The sequence below is a fragment of the Dermacentor andersoni genome, chromosome 1 (genome assembly GCF_023375885.2).
Source record: "Dermacentor andersoni chromosome 1, qqDerAnde1_hic_scaffold, whole genome shotgun sequence".
NCBI classification, from domain to species: Eukaryota; Metazoa; Arthropoda; class Arachnida; order Ixodida; family Ixodidae; genus Dermacentor; species Dermacentor andersoni.
In genome coordinates this window covers 326,179,659-326,199,133 of record NC_092814.1, presented here as the reverse complement: position 1 = coordinate 326,199,133, position 19,475 = coordinate 326,179,659, and the positions used below count along the sequence as shown (strand labels likewise).

General features: G+C 47.1%; 1 protein-coding gene across 2 annotated transcripts in view; it reads left to right on the top strand.

The window, feature by feature from the left end:
- LOC126516415 (phosphatidylcholine:ceramide cholinephosphotransferase 2-like) overlaps positions 1–19,475 on the top strand; it is a 241,920-nt gene that overhangs the window by 94,219 nt on the left and 128,226 nt on the right. For both annotated transcript variants that reach the window (XM_050166535.3, XM_072285562.1), the window contains exon 2: positions 5,391–5,493. The gene's annotated coding sequence lies outside the window, so the exon portion shown is untranslated. The remainder of the gene's footprint in view (positions 1–5,390; positions 5,494–19,475) is intronic.

Here is a 19,475-nt window from a genome sequence, read left to right as displayed (position 1 = left end):
TGAACCTATAATATGCCAGGTGTTCTGTTTTCTTTGTTCCCTTCTTTCTTATTATTTCTTTCTTTTTTTCGGGGGGGGGGGGGGGGGGAGCGGGGCTGCACCAAATTTAAAGGATTGCATTTGGCAGAGACTGCGATTCTAACCCTTGAGCTAAATTGTTCGATGAGGCGACCATTACTCCTACAAAATTTTAAATACTTAATTGAATAATTAATATAATTGTGCTAATAAGCTTTTCAATTGTTTATTTTCAAGTATTTCAATTTACAAATTGTAGCCGGTGAGGTCGCTAGACGTATCCACTTAGAACGAATTCTCAGGACTACACCTGTTTCCAGATATTAATTTTCATTGTGCCCGACGAAATGCGTTGGCGTTCCAGTTATTTTTTTCCTTCAGTGCATAGTATAACGTTTTCTTATAAAAGTGAGTGGAACAGGGGTGCATTTTTACCGCACGTTTGACGCACATCTCGAAACCGGTGCCATCCTCAAAATTGGTTCCAACTCGATATGCCTTGCAAACTCACTATGGAAATTTCCTAGGTTGCAATGTGTGCCATAAAGTAATTAATTAATAAGTTAATTAACTTAATTATGAGAATTCTTTAGTTAAGCTTTGTGATTTCTCATGGTAGTAATGGTCGCCTCATTCAGTAACTTAGCTCAACGGTTAGAATCGTGCTATCTGCCACATGCAATTAAAAAAAAAATTGTGCAGCTAAAAAAATGAAAAAGAAAATACTAGACACGCACACAAGCTGGTTGCCGAAGATTTCGTTGAGGCGGTGTTTACATTTTGTCTATAAATTTTGACCTGTAAGTTGTTGCCGCATACGCGTACTTTTGTTGTGTTTTCGTCAAAGTAGGACTGGAGCCACATAGCCACGACACTTTATTTGTAATGCGTGCGCGAGAGTGAACGCTATTATGTAGCAACCACAGTTATATCTTTAGCGACTGCACTCGCATCGCAGCATTTCTCATACTGTGAAAAATGTGCGTATATCGCAGTCCCCGCCGCGTTGGATCATTCGTTTGATCCAATGCTGCTCCCCCGCGCTCCTCCCCCCACAGGCTGGGTTCGTTACCTCGGTTGCGCCGCGGGCGTTTTAGTTGGCATTACCTCGGTTGCGCCGCGGGCGTTTTAAGTTGGCATCGCCTAGAATCGAGGTCTCTTCAACGCTCACCTCGTAAGGCGTTAAGGTGTTTTCGGGGGACCGCACAGAATATTTGTGACTCAATCCTACGCCCAGTTCTCGTGAGTGGGTGCGCTGAAAGAGCGACGCTATAAGAATCGTTCTGGAAACAGCCTCGCTACCCGCCAGCCAATATAGGCCTACTTCTGAGAGAAAGCAATGGGACGAAAGGGGCGGAGACGGGGGGGGGGGGGGGGCGGAGGCTGAGGGGAATGGTTGCCTAATGACGTCACGTCGTGGCGCGCTGAGCTAGAGGAGCCGTGTCTCGTTGTCGATCTGCTTTGCGGCCGTATATAGAGCGCTGGCGCAGACGCCGCCGTCGTAACCACTGGCTCACTTCGGGGCTGCGCGCTCCCCTGGGTTTTCCGCACTTGGCCGCCGCAGGGTTAAAAAGATTGCGGTGGTCCTCGCGAGCCTTACCAGCTCTTCTGTCCGCCCCCAGCGAGGCTGGACTGAACGCTCTTCCTTGTTTGTCGGGCAGTGTTAGACGTTCTCATCTCGGCGCTTCCTAAAAAGCCCGTCGCTGCCCTCTCGATTTGTTCTTGCTCCACATTGTGGCCTCCTGGGATGTTCGGTGCCTCAGGCCCCCCGCGGGACGGCTTTTAAAGACGTTTTTCTTACTCAGTAGCCTACCTTATTGGACACTAATGGTTAGAAAAGCGCAAAAACGCAAGTCCTTTGCTTCGAAGTGTGCTTTTAATTTTTAAGTCGTCCTTATAAAACAGTATCCTACCTACACGAGTGCAAGAATAAACAAGAGAGAACTAGACACTGAGAGAAAAAGAAAAAAGGAAAGGAGTACACGCACAAAATGCGCTACTTAATTGCAACAGCTTATTATTGTGGCCATGTGACTGCTTTATAGCTCGTAACTAGTAAGAATCAGCTTACGAGAGAGATCGTTTAAGCGGGAGCTGTAGCGAAACTGGGTTACAGGTGTGTGAGCATGCCATCGAAGCGGCGAAAGAGCTGGCTTTTTCCCAGGGTGCCAGCACCTGTTAAATTTGATAAATTTGTCACTTATGTTGTGGTTTTCGTGTTCGCGACATTGATATACTCCGATCACGGTGACGTCTGTGGGGTATAAAAGAGTCACAGGCTAACAAGAGTATACTGTTGTAAGTAGCGCATTTTGTATATGTATGTATGTGTCTGTTCTTTTTTTTTTTTTCTGACCGTCTCTGGTTCGGGCTTCTTTATTCTCACTTATGAAGTACCAACGTTCCCAAACTGCTACCCTTGTGAAGCCACCTTCACATTGCTGGTAACGAATGGCGCGGTACAGAATGCCAACATTGGCACAATGCATTCTTATGGTAGCGCTTCCGAGGTATGGCGAAGATCGTCTGAAAGGATTTGCCGATGTTGGGCCGTGGTTGGACCAATGGCGATGCGCTGTCTAGTTTATGTGTAGTTGCAACATATATGTCTGTCTTTCGTATCAGTGTTGCTTTTGTGCACGTTAATTCTGTATCCTTCTGGCTTGCCTAACTCGATGAAATACGTCGCGGTTCGGATTACCAGGATCAGCTATTATGCAGCACTTCATATTTATTTATTTATTTTATTTGCTATGCTGCCGGTCTCGATCAGTGAGACCAAAGCAAGTGGGCATTGCATTAGACAGTTTTACAAAGGAAACAAACAGCTCATGCTGGATGGTACAGTTCGAAAAAAAAAAGGGGGGAGCTACTTTAAGTATTGCAAACATCACAGATGACGTGAAATACAGTACTTTTGGTTAGTATAACAGCAGCACTCAACAACAAATAAAAATAGCGAATAAATGATCCATGTGAAATTACAGAAGTGATACCAATAACAGCGCAGAAGTGACCACAGTTTGGGGCTTGAAGTGCAGAAATTTTATGCGCAAGAAGCACAAGTGTTACAGGGAAGATATGCGGGCGTGTTAAGTGGCGTCTTCTGTGTTTGATGTGTCTAGTAAGTTGCTGAACGATGAAAGTGATGGAGAGGAAACTATCTCTGAGTTGAGAAGATTCCATTCTTTGACAGCACGTGGGAAAAGTGAACACTTGAATGTGTAGTGTGTATACTGTAGTGGTTTTACGTAAATGGGTTTTTTTTTTCGTGATAGACGTGATGTAGACAAAGTGACGTACTTAGCTCGGTCAGTCTTAAAACTGACGTGCATTAGTTGGTAGATAAATTTTAAGCGGGCATGTCTGGCCTTAACAGTGTTTTAAGGCCTGCATCAGCTAAAAGGTTTGTAGAGGAGTCATAGGGCCTGTGCTTAATAAAGATGAACCGCACAGCTTTCCTTTGCACCTTTTCTAGTTTTGATATGTTAGTTAACGTGTGTGGAAACCAGATGATGTTAGCGTATTCTAAGGCGGAGAGAACAAAAGTTGTCGAGGTTTGTAGTCTGGTGTGCTTCGGTGCAAGGCGTAAACATCGTCTAAGATAAGTTCGCCTAATGCGACTGAGGTCAAATCAATGTGTAAGTTCCATGAAAGGTCAGCAGTGAATGTCAAACCTAGGTATTTGTGGTAATTTTATTTATCCTGGCAAGTTCCACCGATACCATAAGAAAATTCAGAGTGCTTCTTTTTTGTTGTAGAGGTCTTGCATAAAGATTTAGTAGTGTTATTTGACATTTGCCATTCCTCGCCCCAAATGGACGCCAAGTCAAGTACACTGTTTAATAATAAGTGGTCTGCGTAACTCACAATTTCTTTATAAATAATGAAAACATCCGCGAGGAGCTTAATGTCACATTCAATGTTTGCAGTAGTGCCGTTAATTAAGATTGAAAATAGAAATGGGCCCAACACTGACCCTTCAGGAAATCTGGATGGGACAGCTACAGGCCTGTAAGGAGTTATATCAACTATTGCATACTGTGTTCGATGCAATGAGAAGTTTTCTACCCATTCAGTTACCTGACCATCCCCGATCGTATACGGTAGCCTCAAGTTTTGCAACTAATTTAACATGGCTTACCATAATGAAATGCATTACTGAAGTCTAGAAGGATCATGTCTGTCTGGATTCGATTGTTTATGTTCAGTGCAAGGTCGTGCACCACTTCGCTTAGTTGTGTCACCTTTGATAGGCCGCTTCTAAAGCCGTGTTTTTGAGGTGTTTATATATGTTTATGCTCAAGAAATATAGAGATGTGTATGAAGATAATATGTTCTATTATTTTACAAGGTGTACTCATAAGTGAGATTGGCTTGTAATTAGAAGGTTCGTTGATGTCACGGGATTTATGTATAGGAATCACCTTCGCTTTCTTCCAGTCATCTGGAAGTTGTGCGGATGCGAGTGATGCGGTATATTATGGTAAGGTATTGGCTACACCATTCTGCGTACGCTGTTAAAAATCATTCGGGATATTATCTGGCTCATTAGCTTTTTGATGTCGAGATTAAGCGATAGATTATGAACGCCGGCATTAGTTATGTTTAATGAATCGATAAATTTAGGAGGACAGGGTAGAGAGGGAAGCCATTATCTGTAGTGAAAACTGAAAAAAATTATTGGATGTGTTCGCTCTAGTCGTTTTTTCTTCTAGAGACCGTTCAGGTGACGCACTTGAATACGGGTGAAAGTTTCTCCAAAACCTGGGTGGATTGTTGGTAAAGAAATCAGGGAATGTTATGCTGAAGTAGTGATGCTTTGCTTTCTTTAAGTTTCCTCTGAAGTCAGTGAGAGCGAAGGTCAGTGTATCTTTTAGAGATAGATTCGGCCCTTATTTAATTTAATAGTATGTCTAAGTCTTCTTACTTTACGCTTTGCTTGAAGGACCTCGCGCGATATCCATGGGTTTTTCTTTCGTGGTTTGCAACGGTTCCATGGAATGAAGTATCATGTGCAAAAATATAGTACGATTGCCTTAAATTGATGCCGCAATTTGTTGACGTCACAACACGTTTCCGAAGCTGCTTGGAGAAAAAAAAACCATCAAATTGGTGCGCTAGGTGCCTTCTAGAGAGAGCTTACATTGAGGTATGTCGTGGTCCGATATACCACCGATAATAGCCATCTGAACTGCGTGAAGTGGGGAAAATTCTGTATCCTCCTGGCTTGCCTAACTCGATGAAATACGTCGCGGTTCGTATTACCACGATCAGTTACTATACAGCACTTCATATGAATTAAGGCAGTTTTATTTTCTATTACCCTTCAACTGGCGCTGACTGCAATGTTTGTTATTTCGTGTTCGCAGGTGTCAATCATGGTAGCCTGTCGGAGCCGACTGTTGGTCTGACACCAGCTGTACCGATCGCACTTCTCCGGCTGAACGTACGGAGAGCGGCAATTTCGAGCGGGTGAGTATCGGAAAGGCCTAATGCACTCTTGTCCGCGCTGGAACTACCTTCCTCGCTGGAGCGCGGCTAAGGGAGCTAACCTCATTTCTCATAATATGTAAGACGTACGTCGTCTCTGAACCATCCTAGTTTGAATCTCGGCCGAACAGGACATATCGGTCTCGTGGGTAGTTGATGCGGCGTCATTTGCTGAGGCTTTAGACTCGTCAGAGGATCTTTGGCGCGTCGGTGACGATGCTTGCGTGCAGCTCCGGTGGCGACAGCTGCCCTTTCCCTTTAGATGTGATTGCTACTGCCAAATCGTTTGAATGTAGTAATAATAGTAATAAAAAGAAACGTCAGTGCTTGGGAAGGACTCTATCTTACAATTTATTTCTGTATATAAGGTTGATGTTTTTTTTTTTTTTTTTGGCGGCTTTTGACGTCACAGCGGCGGGGTCAACCGACTGAAGTAGCCGCCATGTTGTTCATCCCTTCGCTCGCGCTCTAAAGCGGAGGAGGACTGCCGCAGAAGAAAGTGGCCGAACTGATGTCAGCCTTTGAGCCTTCAGTCTATCAAAGCGGCTTGGCAGGGCTGTACCAAAGATGGAGTCACGACTGGCTCGACCAATAAGAGCCGGCAACCCGGGCTTGCGGCTGTGCCCAGCAGCTCGCGCTGGCAAGAGCAGTCGACAATTGGCGAGCTAACATTGGCGAGACGACGAGTGCGGGAGAGCCCAGGAGATCCTTTTCGAAGAACGTGCACCGGGATTGGTCTTCGCCGGAAAGCCTGTGACCGCGCCGTCGACTGAAACGAGGGAAATGAAAAAAAAAAAAAAAAAAGAAAGAAAGACCGGTACTGAAACACACTCTCAGAAAAAAAAAAAAGAAAGGAAAGAAAGAAAGGAAATAAAAGAAAAAGAAATGTCATAAGGCATTGAACGGCGGCCGAAAGGTGGGGTGGCACAATATCGAAAATTGAGCCCGCTCCACCGGCTGTTGAGGTTTACCGGCGTGCTTTGCTGCGGGGGAGCTGAAAGATTCTAGAAAAGCAGGGGGGAAAGGAAAAAAAAAACATGTTGCGGCTTAAAATGAACAGAACTAGTTGGAGAAGTCCAAATATGAGAGAAACGGTTGTGCAAGTCCTTTTCGCGCCGCGAGTCTGTAAGCTTCGAGCGCGTCGATATTTGCCAGTCTTTTTGAGTAAGTGCCTCCTGTTTGAAGATCAGCGCTTTATTCGCGGTGCTGTTTTCGCGACTGCTTTCTACTCTTCCCGAGTATATCGCCGTGGACTGCTCGGCAACGCACCGCAAGATGTTTTTCGCCGTGCCCACGCTTGATGTAATAATACGAAGTGGTGAACCGGGCCGTACTTACTGCACCGAATAAATATTTGAAGAGCTACAGGTTCGCTCGAGTACTGGTGTCGTAGAGCGTAGAAAACTAGCAAATAGAACTACGCTCAGGGAACGTGTGCGCACGAAGTGACTGCGTTATAAATATTGGGTGTCTTGACTGCTGTTTTCCTGACCTCCCTTGGGGCGAATGTGGGATGCTCGCTTTCACTGTTACGGAGAGAAGCGTTTCGTTGGAGACGAGTCTGTCATCGCTGTCTGCTTTTGTGCACCGTTGGTTGAGACGTTGTTGCAACGTAATCCCTGAGCCAAAGCTGAGAAAGAAAAAGAGTGAGCTCGATTACCCCTTGCTCGCATTACGAGATGAAAACGTGTAGGCTCTTGACGCGTGCAACTGTATACCAGCCAGACTTGTACGTAACGAATTACGTGCAATTAATTACTTGTAATCGATTGCATTGTTTGGTAATTTTGTAATTGATCGCTTACTTTTGTCGGCAACCAATTGCATGTAACCAGTTGCATTATTGACGCCGCAAGCACCACGAGGCGACGCAGCCTTTGCGGTATGGAGAACGGCCGTGGTTGTGCCACGCAGCAATCTCGCGGATCCCCGTGATCGGTTTGGCAAACCCGAGCGCCCAGTGTTTCTTTCCTCGTCCGGACGGTACCACCACATGCTGGCTGACCATTCGAACTGGCGCTGCCATGGCTGGATAGCGATGGCCACCCTTTTTAATTAATTTATCTGTTTACAATACCTCAAATGCCCCAGTGAATGGGGTTTTGCGTGAGGGGTGTGCAGTGGTGCGAGCAGATGCCGGGTAGGCAATTTTTTGATTGATTGATTGATTGATTGATTGATTGATTGATTGATTGATTGATTGATTGATTGATTGATTGATGCAATCTGAATGGCGATGGACTGGTTTGATGGCTGGAGTACAAGGTGATGCGTAATCGAACTTGGGGAACAAGCGCATACGTAATGAAAGCCTTGGGAGATTAGCACGTGCCTTTAGTTCGGTGATACTTGACTGATATGAGTCATCTGAGAAAATGCATCGTTCTGCACTCTTTTGTGCTGATTCTAGCGTTTTATTAAGGTTACATTGGTGAGGGTGCCAAACAGCGTATGCGTGCGTATTCGAGTGTCGGTCCGAGTAATGTATTATGGGCGAGTAGCCTGACGGGAAGTAGGTGCTGGATTAAGGTTACGACGTAGACAACCAAGAAGGAGGTTAGCTTCGTTAGTAACGTGCACTGTGTGAAAGCTGACGTTAAAGTAACGCGTTAAAGCAGACGACAAACTAACGCCTAGATACGCAAGTACTTGCAGATGAGATTTCGCATTTGAAAATGAGATATTTTGGCATCGAGTAGCATTGCTGGCGATGAAAGGAAAGCAGCGATGTTTTGTTTGTGTTTAAGGACATCTGCCACTTGCTACGCCAGGTTTCGATTTGACGAAGCTGAGTTCATCGATTTGATGAACTGCGGGCGCTGTCCCCACGCATTCAACCATGCATAATTTTTTTCAGCTTTTCGTTGGCTATACCGGTAGCGCCTTCTCCTATCTCCAGCAACCCCTGCGCTTCATAGCGGACCAAGGCGCGAGCGTCGCGGCATTGAGTAACCACAATAATAAGGATAATGGGTAAGGTGTTCGCGCGTTACAACACCGCCCTTGCCTCCTGCGCGCGCACTTTGAGCGAGTCTTCAGCGTCAAGCCTGGTGCCTTCGCAAAAAGTAAGAAATAAAAGAATGGGAAAAGGAAGAGCGAAGATGACAGGCGAAAATTTTGAAAGCCAGTTGTTGCTGAAGACAACCGGTGACGGGCTGCAGTGGACGCATTGAAATAGCGAGGCCAGCTCGTTCTATTTAGTGTATTAAAGCAATGTTAATAAAAATGAGGAGAAATGTAACGTGAAATTAATCGAGTGCACTTTAGTAATTACTTAATTACTTTCGGTGACAGTAATTGGTTACTGTAATCAGTTACATTTTTTTATGAAGTAATTGTTATTGTAATCGGTTTCTTTTTTTTTCTGTAAAGTGTACAAGTGTGATACCAACCCCTGAAAGTTCCATCTATGCAATAATAAGTACGTTGTATACCTTATAGTAAGGCGTATAAGCAGCTCGAAATAGTGCGTTACCAATGGAAGCGTTCTTCGTTTTTCATTCCTGTAATTAGAGCTAGTAAAAATGCAACTTTCGATAGTGCCGCAGTCAAGCTCTCTACACAAGCATGGTGTTAATTTCTTTTGAGGAAAAGGTCGTCTGCCTAAACGTAATTTAAATATATCCCTTTTGTCAATGAGCTTCCAGAAATAGCCATTTGTCTAATCACAGTTTCAGCGGTAATAATAAAAAAGAGAATAAAATTTGGTTGTTGAAAGCCATAGCTGTTCGTATAGTTATCCGTCCAGAAAATTTCTTTGGGGCCCATTCGGTTCCCCCATCTGGACTTCGTGCGTACTTAAAGCTCAGTCGTTTTTGCATTGCTTTGTATCGCATCGCAGTTCATAGGGGCGCCATTTGGTGCAGACCCCACTTTGGGATAATTAGTCTGCACATGTATATAATCTCTTCGAAGCGAACACGAAACTTCTTGAAGAAATGCAAGGTGAAAAGCAGACGCCTTTCCCTGTCGGGGATAACTTAATTCAGAGCTGCTTTGAGGTCGTGCTCGTTGCGACTTCTGGCAGCACAGTTACCTTGTGCGCAGATTTATTGGAACAGTTTCTATCCATCTCTGTGACGGAAGAATACGTCGCGCCTTGTGGAAAGCCTGCGAAAAGAAGTTTTTGCAATCGTGAAAAGTCGGTAGCATAACTGAGCCCTTAGGCGTGTTTGCTTATACGTCATATACTGAATATCCAAAAGTGCCGAACTGTAACACAATTCTGAGCGCGTCCGTGGCTTCCTCGAGTCAAGCTCGCTTGAAAAGAGTCATGCGTGGGTCATGCATGGAGCTATGTGCACGTATGCACTACGCCTTCATCTGGTCGCTGCCGATGAAACGTTTATTCTCAGATATCTAACCGTCGTACATCCGATTGTGAACATTGCATAGCTGTCAGATAACCGGTAAAGATAACCCTGTGTTCTAAGCGTATATGAAACGATCACCGACAGAAGGAAGCAGGTTTGCCAACGTGCGTGCGGCCACAATTTGTAGGGCCGGCGTATAATGAAGGATTCACTTTGGCCTGTTGTATTCTTTTTTATGGCGATACCAATTACAACAACACTCCCGGCACATTTCTGCCGACGCCGTAAGGTTCCATATACAGTCCAAGGGCGATAAAGTTGTCCCTGCGCGCCATATGCTGTATGTGCGAGTGAAAGCGTGTGAGGGCGCAAGCGCGCCGTCTTCCGTCGCGCGCAAGGCTCCGGGGCGAGGGTAGGCTGCGGGGCGCTTTCTATTCTGGGCGGCCGTGCGCGCCCGCCCGGGCCGCTGTATCTTGAAAGTCATCTGCGACGGGTACAGAGTCCGCACTGCGCTGTGGTTTTTTTTGTGTGTTTTTTTGCGGCTTTGTTCGAACTGAAGCGAGCGGCAGCACGAAGGTCAATTCGCTCGCAGTTGCTGCCGCGCTTCCTCACTGCAGCGTTTTGACAGCGAGTTTCCGCGGTCATCGAGTGAGTTGTGGTCATGTTTGCTTGTGCGCGCGTGGCACCGTGCTTGTTAATTTAGTTAGTATGCCTATGTTTACAAATTTATACGGCCGATAAAACTACTGTCATTACTTCGTATAGCTGTCTACTAATTTGCCATCGCAATCGGTGCGTCGGCTTTCAGGTAAACCTGCGACTTTTTTATCATCCACTGTTCGCGTGGCCGGCGGTTGATAACGTCAGCGGAGTGCCACTATTAGCACTGACGAAGCGCGAAAAAGAATACCATTGGAATAGAATCGTCGCGTTATCCCGGTCTAGGTTTCGATTCAAACCCGAGGGCGTCAGGCGTTCGACATCTCCGGAAGGCGAGCGTTGTGGTGCGCGTGTAAGTTTACCGCCGAAGCGGCGCGAACTAGACGTGCAAGGTGAGCTTGCTGCCCAGCGCACCGCCAGCGCGTCATGAACTGCCGAGTAGCGCTGATGGAGCGAACGTGTATGAACGTGCAACGCTCGCCTACCGCGCGGTATCAAAAATAGCCCGCGCTCGGATCGTCAGGGCGCGATAAGATCGGACGCCCACGTACGCAGCCGCGAATCATCCAACTTTCGATCTTCGGGGAGAATTGGTTCTGCGAAAAATAGAAAGTGGAAATTCAATATGGTCCAGAGCAAATAGAGTTCAAGTAGGTGGACTCAAAATAAAGAAACGAGAAAGAGGACGGCACAGTGAAAGAGCGAGCAACCATACGGGTGTTCTGTGCACGCCGGGCCGTTTTCGATATCGGAACTGCGAGCCCAGCACCACAATGCGTGGGCGGCACACACTGAAATGCGGCGTTCGCTTGAGGCTTTATGGCATATTATTTTTCGGGAGTAGTCCTGTACGTACGGCCAAGCTCGGCGTATAAACTTCCCAACATTATGTTTTCTCTCCCCCTGTGTTGTTTCTCCGTTTTATTTTCAAAGAAACCATTCAGCCTACATAAAAAAAAAGAAGAGCAAAAAAGAAAAGGAGAAACTAGCAAGAGTAACGAAGAGGAATTCCGCAATGTGGGTGCAGGACACTGCATAAGTTCCTTTCTGGTCGGTTGTTTAAATGTGCTTGTAGTTCGTAGGTTGCATTGAAGTCTATCTCAGGAAGGAGCTGCTCTGTTCCGCTGAGGTGAAAGAAAAGAAGAGAGAAAAACCTAAGAATAAACGAAAACAAAAAAGACTGGAACACTAAAGATAGCTATTTATTCTGATAAGAAGTCTAGAGTGCACAGAAGGAAACACGCATCACAGCGCAACATTTTTTCAGCAGTAGTTGAGATCGCAGTTCCACTTCGACAGACCAAAAAAAAAAAAGAAATGCTGACAACCTTTACTTTAAGTTCAGCAGAGTTTTTTGGTAAAACTGTTCGCAAGAGCAGACGCCAGCCAATAAGTGGTTGCCCAAAACATGACAGCTCTGACGTGTTCCCAGTTCTCGATAGGCTTCAGGCACACGCAGTCAGCAAAAGCACAGCCTTCGAGATTTGTTTTTGTTATCTAGGGAGAACCGTCGCCAGGGCGTGGATTTCGACACCACTTACTGACATCTACGTGTTCGTTAGCGAAGGCGGCCAGCGAATGGAATACAGCTCTTACAAACTAAAAGTGTTGTGAATTCGGCCCCGGTTCCATAGTTTGATGCAACATTGACTGTATACGCTGTGTATAACAGCTGTGTCTTACCAGTACTCACGTACGGGGCAGAAACCTGGAGGCTTACGAAAAGGGCTCTACTTAAATTGAGGACGACGCAACGAGCTATGGAAAGAAGAATGATGGGTGTAACGTTAAGGGATAAGAAAAGAGCAGATTGGGTGGGGGAACAAACATGAATTAATGACATCTTAGTTGAAATCAAGAAAAAGAAATGGGCATGGGCAGGACATGTAATAAGGAGGGAAGATAACCGATGGTCTTTAAGGGTTACGGACTGGATTCCAAGGGAAGGGAAGCGTAGCAGGAGGCGGCAGAAAGTTAGGTGGGCGGATGAGATTAAGAAGTTTGCAGGGACAACATGGCCACAATTAGCACATGACCGGGGTAGTTGGAGAAGTATGGGAGAGGCCTTTGCCCTGCAGTGGGCGTAACCAGGCTGATGATGATGATGATGATGACTGTATAAGTTACATTCGAAATAATATGAACCAGTTATTACATAGACTACGTCACATATCGGAATCTGAACGCGTGGAGTGACACGTTTGTATTCTGTATACGGCATAAGGTGCACAACGCATCAACTGCATTCGTGACCAAAAGTGTCACACAGGAAGGAAAAAAAGGTACAAATACGTAATTTCACGCAATATTAGCTTGTCGTACGGTATAGTTATTATGCTTGAAAAAATTACTCAGTAGGAAAACGTGGCAGATCAAAAGCCATTTCACTGCGAAATACCTGAAGCCGCACTATTTGCACAGCTTCCTCGGCATTACCTATTAAGTATGAAACGGTGTATGCTAATAGCCGCCGTTTTGTTTTCCTCGCTCTCCTTTCTTTTCATTGTTTTGAAAACGAGTTGATGAAAAAGGCATCCAAATTATTCCTGAGAATGTGGGGGCCATCAAATGTATCCGTAATCAATACAGCAGCTGCCACAATCAGAACAAGATAAGAGGAACAAGGCGCAGGTTTGGGTGTATGGTTATCATGATAATTTATAAAGCAACATTTTGCGGTGGAATGGACCATTAACAAGATGCATGATTATCCGCATCAGCTACTTCAAACAAGTGCCAGTTTTCTTTGAAGGCGGAGTAGTGGGAATATCGTTCTTTTTTGCAGCATGTGATTACCAGTAGGGGACAAAATTAAATACGTATTTAATTAAGAATGAACTAAATAATTAATAATTTAACTAACTTTTAACAAACTACTTCAGACCCAATGTTCTTCTATCTAAATAAAGCCGTTCGGGTGTTTAATATAGGCATATTTGTTTAGGACAGGGATCCTGAGACTTACAGCAGTTCCTAGTCAGTTTTCCTCAAAATTTGTCACGCAGTGGACTTCTCCGCGAGCTTAAAGAAGACATACCTCGATAACAGATAGTATTATAGTTTCTCCGTATAACGTATTAACCATTCACGGAATACCGGAGACGTGGACAGCAGTAAGAACGCCCATCTCTCAATACTTCAGTAAGAACGGTAATAGCGGCCTCTGGTGAACGCTTTGTCGGACAGTTTTATATTTTTGGGTGTTTTGGTGCAACGAAATAAAAAAGGAAAAAGAAGACTATTTCTTGACAATTACGTAGCTGCAAACACTTTACACCACCAACTAAGTAGAATGCTGTTGGCGACTCCAATATCAGCTCTGTCCCCTCTGTTTAAACGGAGCGCCACAAGATGCCGCCACCAATGCGGATGCTCTTTTAGGCTGCTCACGTCTACGTCTCCGATAACCCGGTATTCCGTGAAGGGTAATTCATTATACGGGACCAGCCAAAACTCTGTCTTGGTGCAAATCTGAGGATTCCCACAAGTACATGCATTCAGTCACTCACTTGCAACAAGTGTCCTAATATAATTGGAAAGTCCATTAGTGAATAATATATAAGAAATACTCATCACACGTTTGCTGATATGTCCGCCGCCACGGGTGCATTGCCGTAATAGTCAGAAATGCGTGTTCTTAACGTTTCAGCTGGCCAGGTTAAGTACCGCCAACCTACTCTCCTCCTCCGCGCTTCTTCCTCGTTCAGCCTCCCAGCTTCCGGCGTGAAGCGGAACTTGCGTAGTTACAGCTTCTGGTTTTACGCGGGAGCGACGTCACTGCTGGCTAAAGGTACGAGAGTACAACAAGCGAAAGTTCAGGTACCGGAAAGGAAACCCCGGAAGTGGAAATTGCGGAAGCGGAACTGGTATGAGCGACGAATCAGGGACCAGCGGCGCACATCAAAGGTTGGTGCTACTTGGCAAAAGCGGCGCTGGCGCGTGGATGGAGGGGCTTTAGTTAACGTTACCGTACACGCGCCAGTGTAGGCATAGACGTTAAAGTAAAGCCCCTCAATGTAGTGGCTTTACGTAAAAGGCAGCAGGGCTGCTCGGGGTGACACGTTGTGGCGTGCTCGAGTAAAGCGCGCCAGAACTCTTATTGCATTGAGCTGCTATCTTCCACTTCTGGGCGTAAAACCGTAAGCGTCCTGGCAATGGTGAAGTCCCCCAGCAACTTCTGTTTTAAATCGTTTCTTTTTTTTTCGCCTTCAAAGCAAGTAGATGGGAAGGTACCGTGAGTACAAACACGTTCTTAACGAATTGTTTACTAACACCGCAGCTGCTCCCGTGTACGTCTCCTGTTACCGCGCTGTCTGCGCATGCGTATCCTTTACCAGGCTGCGCTTAGTGCTCCCGCTAACGGTATACCCGAGGCACCCACGCATCGGTGCTGAGGCAGATGGGGCTTAAGCCACCACCTTTTCGCGGGAGTCACGCTAGCGTGGCAAGATGCGCGGTTGTCTTCACACCTCAAGGAACCATGGTTGCAAAGCCAGGTGCACGGATGCCTTTTTTCTTTCGCAGGAACGCCTGCGCCTCGAACGCATCTGAGCTCCTCCCTCTTCCTGCCTCTCCAACTGTGAAAAAACTATTGGCTGTAGCCTTTTATACGACGCACGACTGCGGCAGAATCATCCCGGTGCGGGTTTGGCTATTAAGAGCAGAAAATATGAAGCTGTCTGCTGGGCATTAACGTATATCTATCTGTCGATGTTGCCAATGGACGGTGCCGCGGCGGCTGCTATCCCAGCGCGTCTCTTCATGGCGCCAACACTGATAGCACCACAGCGATGCCTCCTGTCTGGCCGTTTTGCTGGAGCAGCAGCCTGCGGCAGCTGCTGGGCCCGGTTGTCTAGCGTGCCGCACAAAAAACGGTGCCTCCCGCCGCGGTATCGATTCGCGGCCCAGTGAGCGCGCGCGGCGTGCAGTCGCCAGCGCCGTCGGCGCGGGCCCGTCGAAGGCCGTCGACCCAGTGGCACTCCTCCTGCCCGCGGCTCCGGAGGAGGCTTTTGCTGTCCTCTTCTGCTGCTTCGGCCGCACGCTGCACTGGCGTCGGTGGCGGCGCGCGGACGCCTTTTGTCGACCCGCTTTGTTTTGTTTTTTTCGCCGTCTCGACGTCTTTCTTCCGCCTTGTGGCCGGCGTTCGCCGCTTCCTCTGTCGCTGCCTAAACCCGTTCTCTCTCGCGCGTTTGCTGTTTTATTCGCCCCTGCTGCGCATGGAAGAGCTCTGTCGCATTTCTTTTTCCCCTGACGCGATTGTCTGCTACAATGAGTTATCGTCATGACTGGACTTCACGAAACTGCGTTGCCCGGAAGAGGATTCTGAGAGGAAGCCAAGGCTGCACTGTCCGCTCGCGTGGCGCCTCCTTTCGCCACAGGCTGGCACCGCCTCCTAGCGCGCATCGTACGCATGCCATGGTCCGCACGCGGTACGCAACAGGCTCCACTGCGGCATATACCCTGAAAATAGTTGTGGATTTTATTTCTATATAGCAATTATATGGGCACTCCAGGCGTCTTTTTGCAGTCGCCGTGATGTTCCATATAAATTCCAAGGGAGATAACACCGTTGCTGCGCGTCGTATGTTGTACGTGCGAGTGAAAGCACGCGAGGGAAGCCGACAACCGCGGCTCAATCTGGCGCGCGCGAAGGAAGAAAACTGAGAGCAAACGCACAGTCTTCCGTCGCGCGAAAGATCATGGGGGGATGGGAGTGGGGGAGAAAGGGCAGCATTGTGCTCCGGCAGCAACTGCGCATTTAGCGAATGGGCGCAAGATGAACTGACGATCGCGGCTCAATCTCGCGCGCCATATATGGAGGAAAGCGGGGAGGCAACGCGGGAAGGAGGGAGGCGGTTTCGACTCCGCCAACAAGTGCGTACTCTGCACGGCCGCGCACGGTCGCGCGCGCCGTATATTGAAACGGATCTGCGGACGGTTCGTATATTTGTGGGCGCTGTGTTTTCGCCGCTCTTGTGTTGAAGCGATAGACCGCACGAAGGTTACTTCGCTCGCTGCTGCTGCCGCGCTCGCTCACACCAGCGTTTTGATAGCGTGTCTGCGCTCATAGAGTGTGTTCATGTTTGCTTGTGCGCGTTGAAACCATGCTTGTTAATTCATTTAGTAAGCGAACGTTTCCAAGATTATACGGCCGATAAATGTACTATCCTTACTTCGTATAGCTGTCTACTAATTTGCTATCGCAATCGATGCTTCGCTTTTCGGGCGAAACTGTGACTTTTTTGTGCGCCGCAATTCGGTAACTGTACCGAGAGAAACGCGGATAAAGGCAGGGATCCAGACACAGTCTGACAGGGGGAGGAAAACATAAACTTTATTTCTTTTTTCAAAAAATGTATAAATGTATCCGGTGGTCGACTTCCTTCTTGTCTTCCTTCCCATTTCACCTCGATGTCCCTCAGTCGAAGACTCCCGCGGCTTTGCCAGCCTCCCGGGCCCGCCACAGCATCTGACGCTGGTTACTCGGGTCCGATCTGGACAACAGGGCCCCCCTGGTCACTGTACGGATGTGGGGTTTATGATGGGGCAAGAGTGAGGGTGGTGCGGAAGCATTTCCAGCTTAAGTGAAAAAGGGGTGCGCGTTCCTCGCAATCTGGACATTTGTAGATGTTTAGGAAAGCAGTGAGGAGCTGCGGTAAACCAATAAGAGCAAATAGGAATGAGATTGACAGATCGGATGGTAAAATGTGCGCAATCAAGCGAAGGTTGAAAACCCTCAAGAGGGAACTGTGTTTCCAACTAGTTCTCAGAGAACACAAAGGAATGAATCTTGTATGCAGTTGACCCACATCTTGAGTGCCAGCGAAATCGTCAGCGTCCACAGCGCATCTACACCCTCTTACATTGTCTCCGCCTTGGAACTGCACTAAGAACTTCCTATTTAGAATTACGCATGTATCCTCTCCAACATGTTCGTGTTCCCACAACGACTACGACGTGTACCACCTATGCTCCTCGGCTATCCCGGGCAGATTACACATGCGCAGACAGCGCATTGAAGAATAACTGCGTTTAATTGACTCACATCGACCTTGTTTTTCGTTTGCCAAGGCCATTGCCATCAAAAGTGCATCACAAAGCTATGAAAGCACTTCAACTCTTCTTTAAGTACGCTGGAATTTGTAGCGATTGTCTACTCTAGTGCATCGTGTGTAATCGTCTCATTCGTGCAGGCTGAAACTTGTGTGTACCCAAGACATCCATAGAGTTTGTTCCAATGAGAACTTTTCGAGAGACTTTTACTCTTAGTGCGCTACACGTTCTTCTGTTTAAGCATTGTACCTAATGCCAGGATTTATACTTTATCTCTTTATCCACAACACAGGCGGTTGGGAGGACTTTGAGCTGATATGCGAGTAAACGAAGACTTAAGCAGTAATGGGGGCTTGTTGCAAGGGCCGAGCTATGCGTAACGATTAAAACATATTTCAAGGTTCTCATGGTCTTTGAAGAGCCAGCCAGCATTGAATTGCATTACTTGAGGCATTACGCGTACACAAACACACGGCGTATTTATGTTCATGCTAGCGAGAACGAAGGGCAATCCGGTGTTGGCCGCCACTCATGGAAAGTGGCGCAGTGGAATAAAAAAAAAAAGTGAGTGGTTGGCTTTCTCTGTCTGTGCGTGCGTGCCTCTACTATGAATCAGTAAGAATACGCGAACGAGAGAAGAGACAGACTCGCTTAAGCTTAATTGCCTGAAATTGCGCCAAGTGTTCGCTGCGTAACTGAACGCTAAATGGGCTCTTATCCCCCATAATATAAGCGCCACAGACTGGCGTATGTCGACAAAGGGAAATGCGCTTTGTAAAAGTCTGCTTTCTCGTTTATCACTTTTTGTTTTCGGCATGATAGCGTGTGGCGTCTTCACAGCCCACTGTATCGAATATGCCAGAAAGCAGAAAAGGAGAAATCTTCGCGTCCTTCCTTTTCTTTTTCTTTTGAATCAGCAGTGTAGCCGACATTAACGCGTGTGTAAGCGTTCTGTGAGTGTCCTTTCAACAGCGGAAATGCTCGGGAAAACTTTATTTCACTGTTGTCCTTTTGGCTGCTCGTTCCGATTCCCCCTTGATATAGAGCGGGCTTTGCGAGACCGGATCTTCGTCCGCCCGTGGTGGGCAAGAATCGACTTCTACGAAAAAGCTTCGAGAGGAAAACCAACAGCTCGAAGGTCGTGGTTGTGGTGAACGCACTTGACCCAGCAGCCCCTCGCTTAAGCAAACACGCGCCGGCCGGCGATGCTGCTATTCGTGAACAGCCAAACGTATGGAGGGCTGAAAGCGGAGAACTCGGCGGTGTGTTTTACGATGCTTGCTATTTTGGGAACAGAGACAGGCGGCTCTCGTGTTCTCCGCACTGGGCTGCGCTTGGGAGGCGGTCTTATTTCGCCGTTGAATGTGTGAAGTAAAATACAAAGAATAAAAATGAGTTAAACACGGCAGACGTCATGTAGTGCAGGACCTTAAAGTCTCGGGGCGAAAGCCTTTCAGTTTCGCGCAATCGCTCTGCGATACAGAGACAGGTTCTCGAGGATTTGTTCAAGTGGAGTCCGGGGGCACGGTGGGGGGGGGGGGGGGGGGGGGACATCTGAGTGATATAGACATGCAGGACAAGCACCGGGCCTTGTCCTACGCAGTTCTGCGTCCGTTTCCTTGCTTGATATTTGCCTGCTCGTGAATCGGCCGTGGAATAACCAGCAACTACTGCTAACGAGATTGTGCCCATCTACGACAGCTGGTTCGTGCGCGCGCGTGATCTGCGTCAATATCGTGCTCGTGCGCAATTCCACCTCGACGGCCTCTCGTATGCGCCTGCCGCCTTGTATTACGACAGTGCGACACACTTATAGCAGCCTGAGCTAAAGATTTGTGGTGGTTTTTATTTAATAATTATTATTATCACAGCGCGAAGTATGCATGTGCCGGGCATTCCGGTCAGTGTTTGGCATGCAGTGTGAGAAACTGCGGTCCT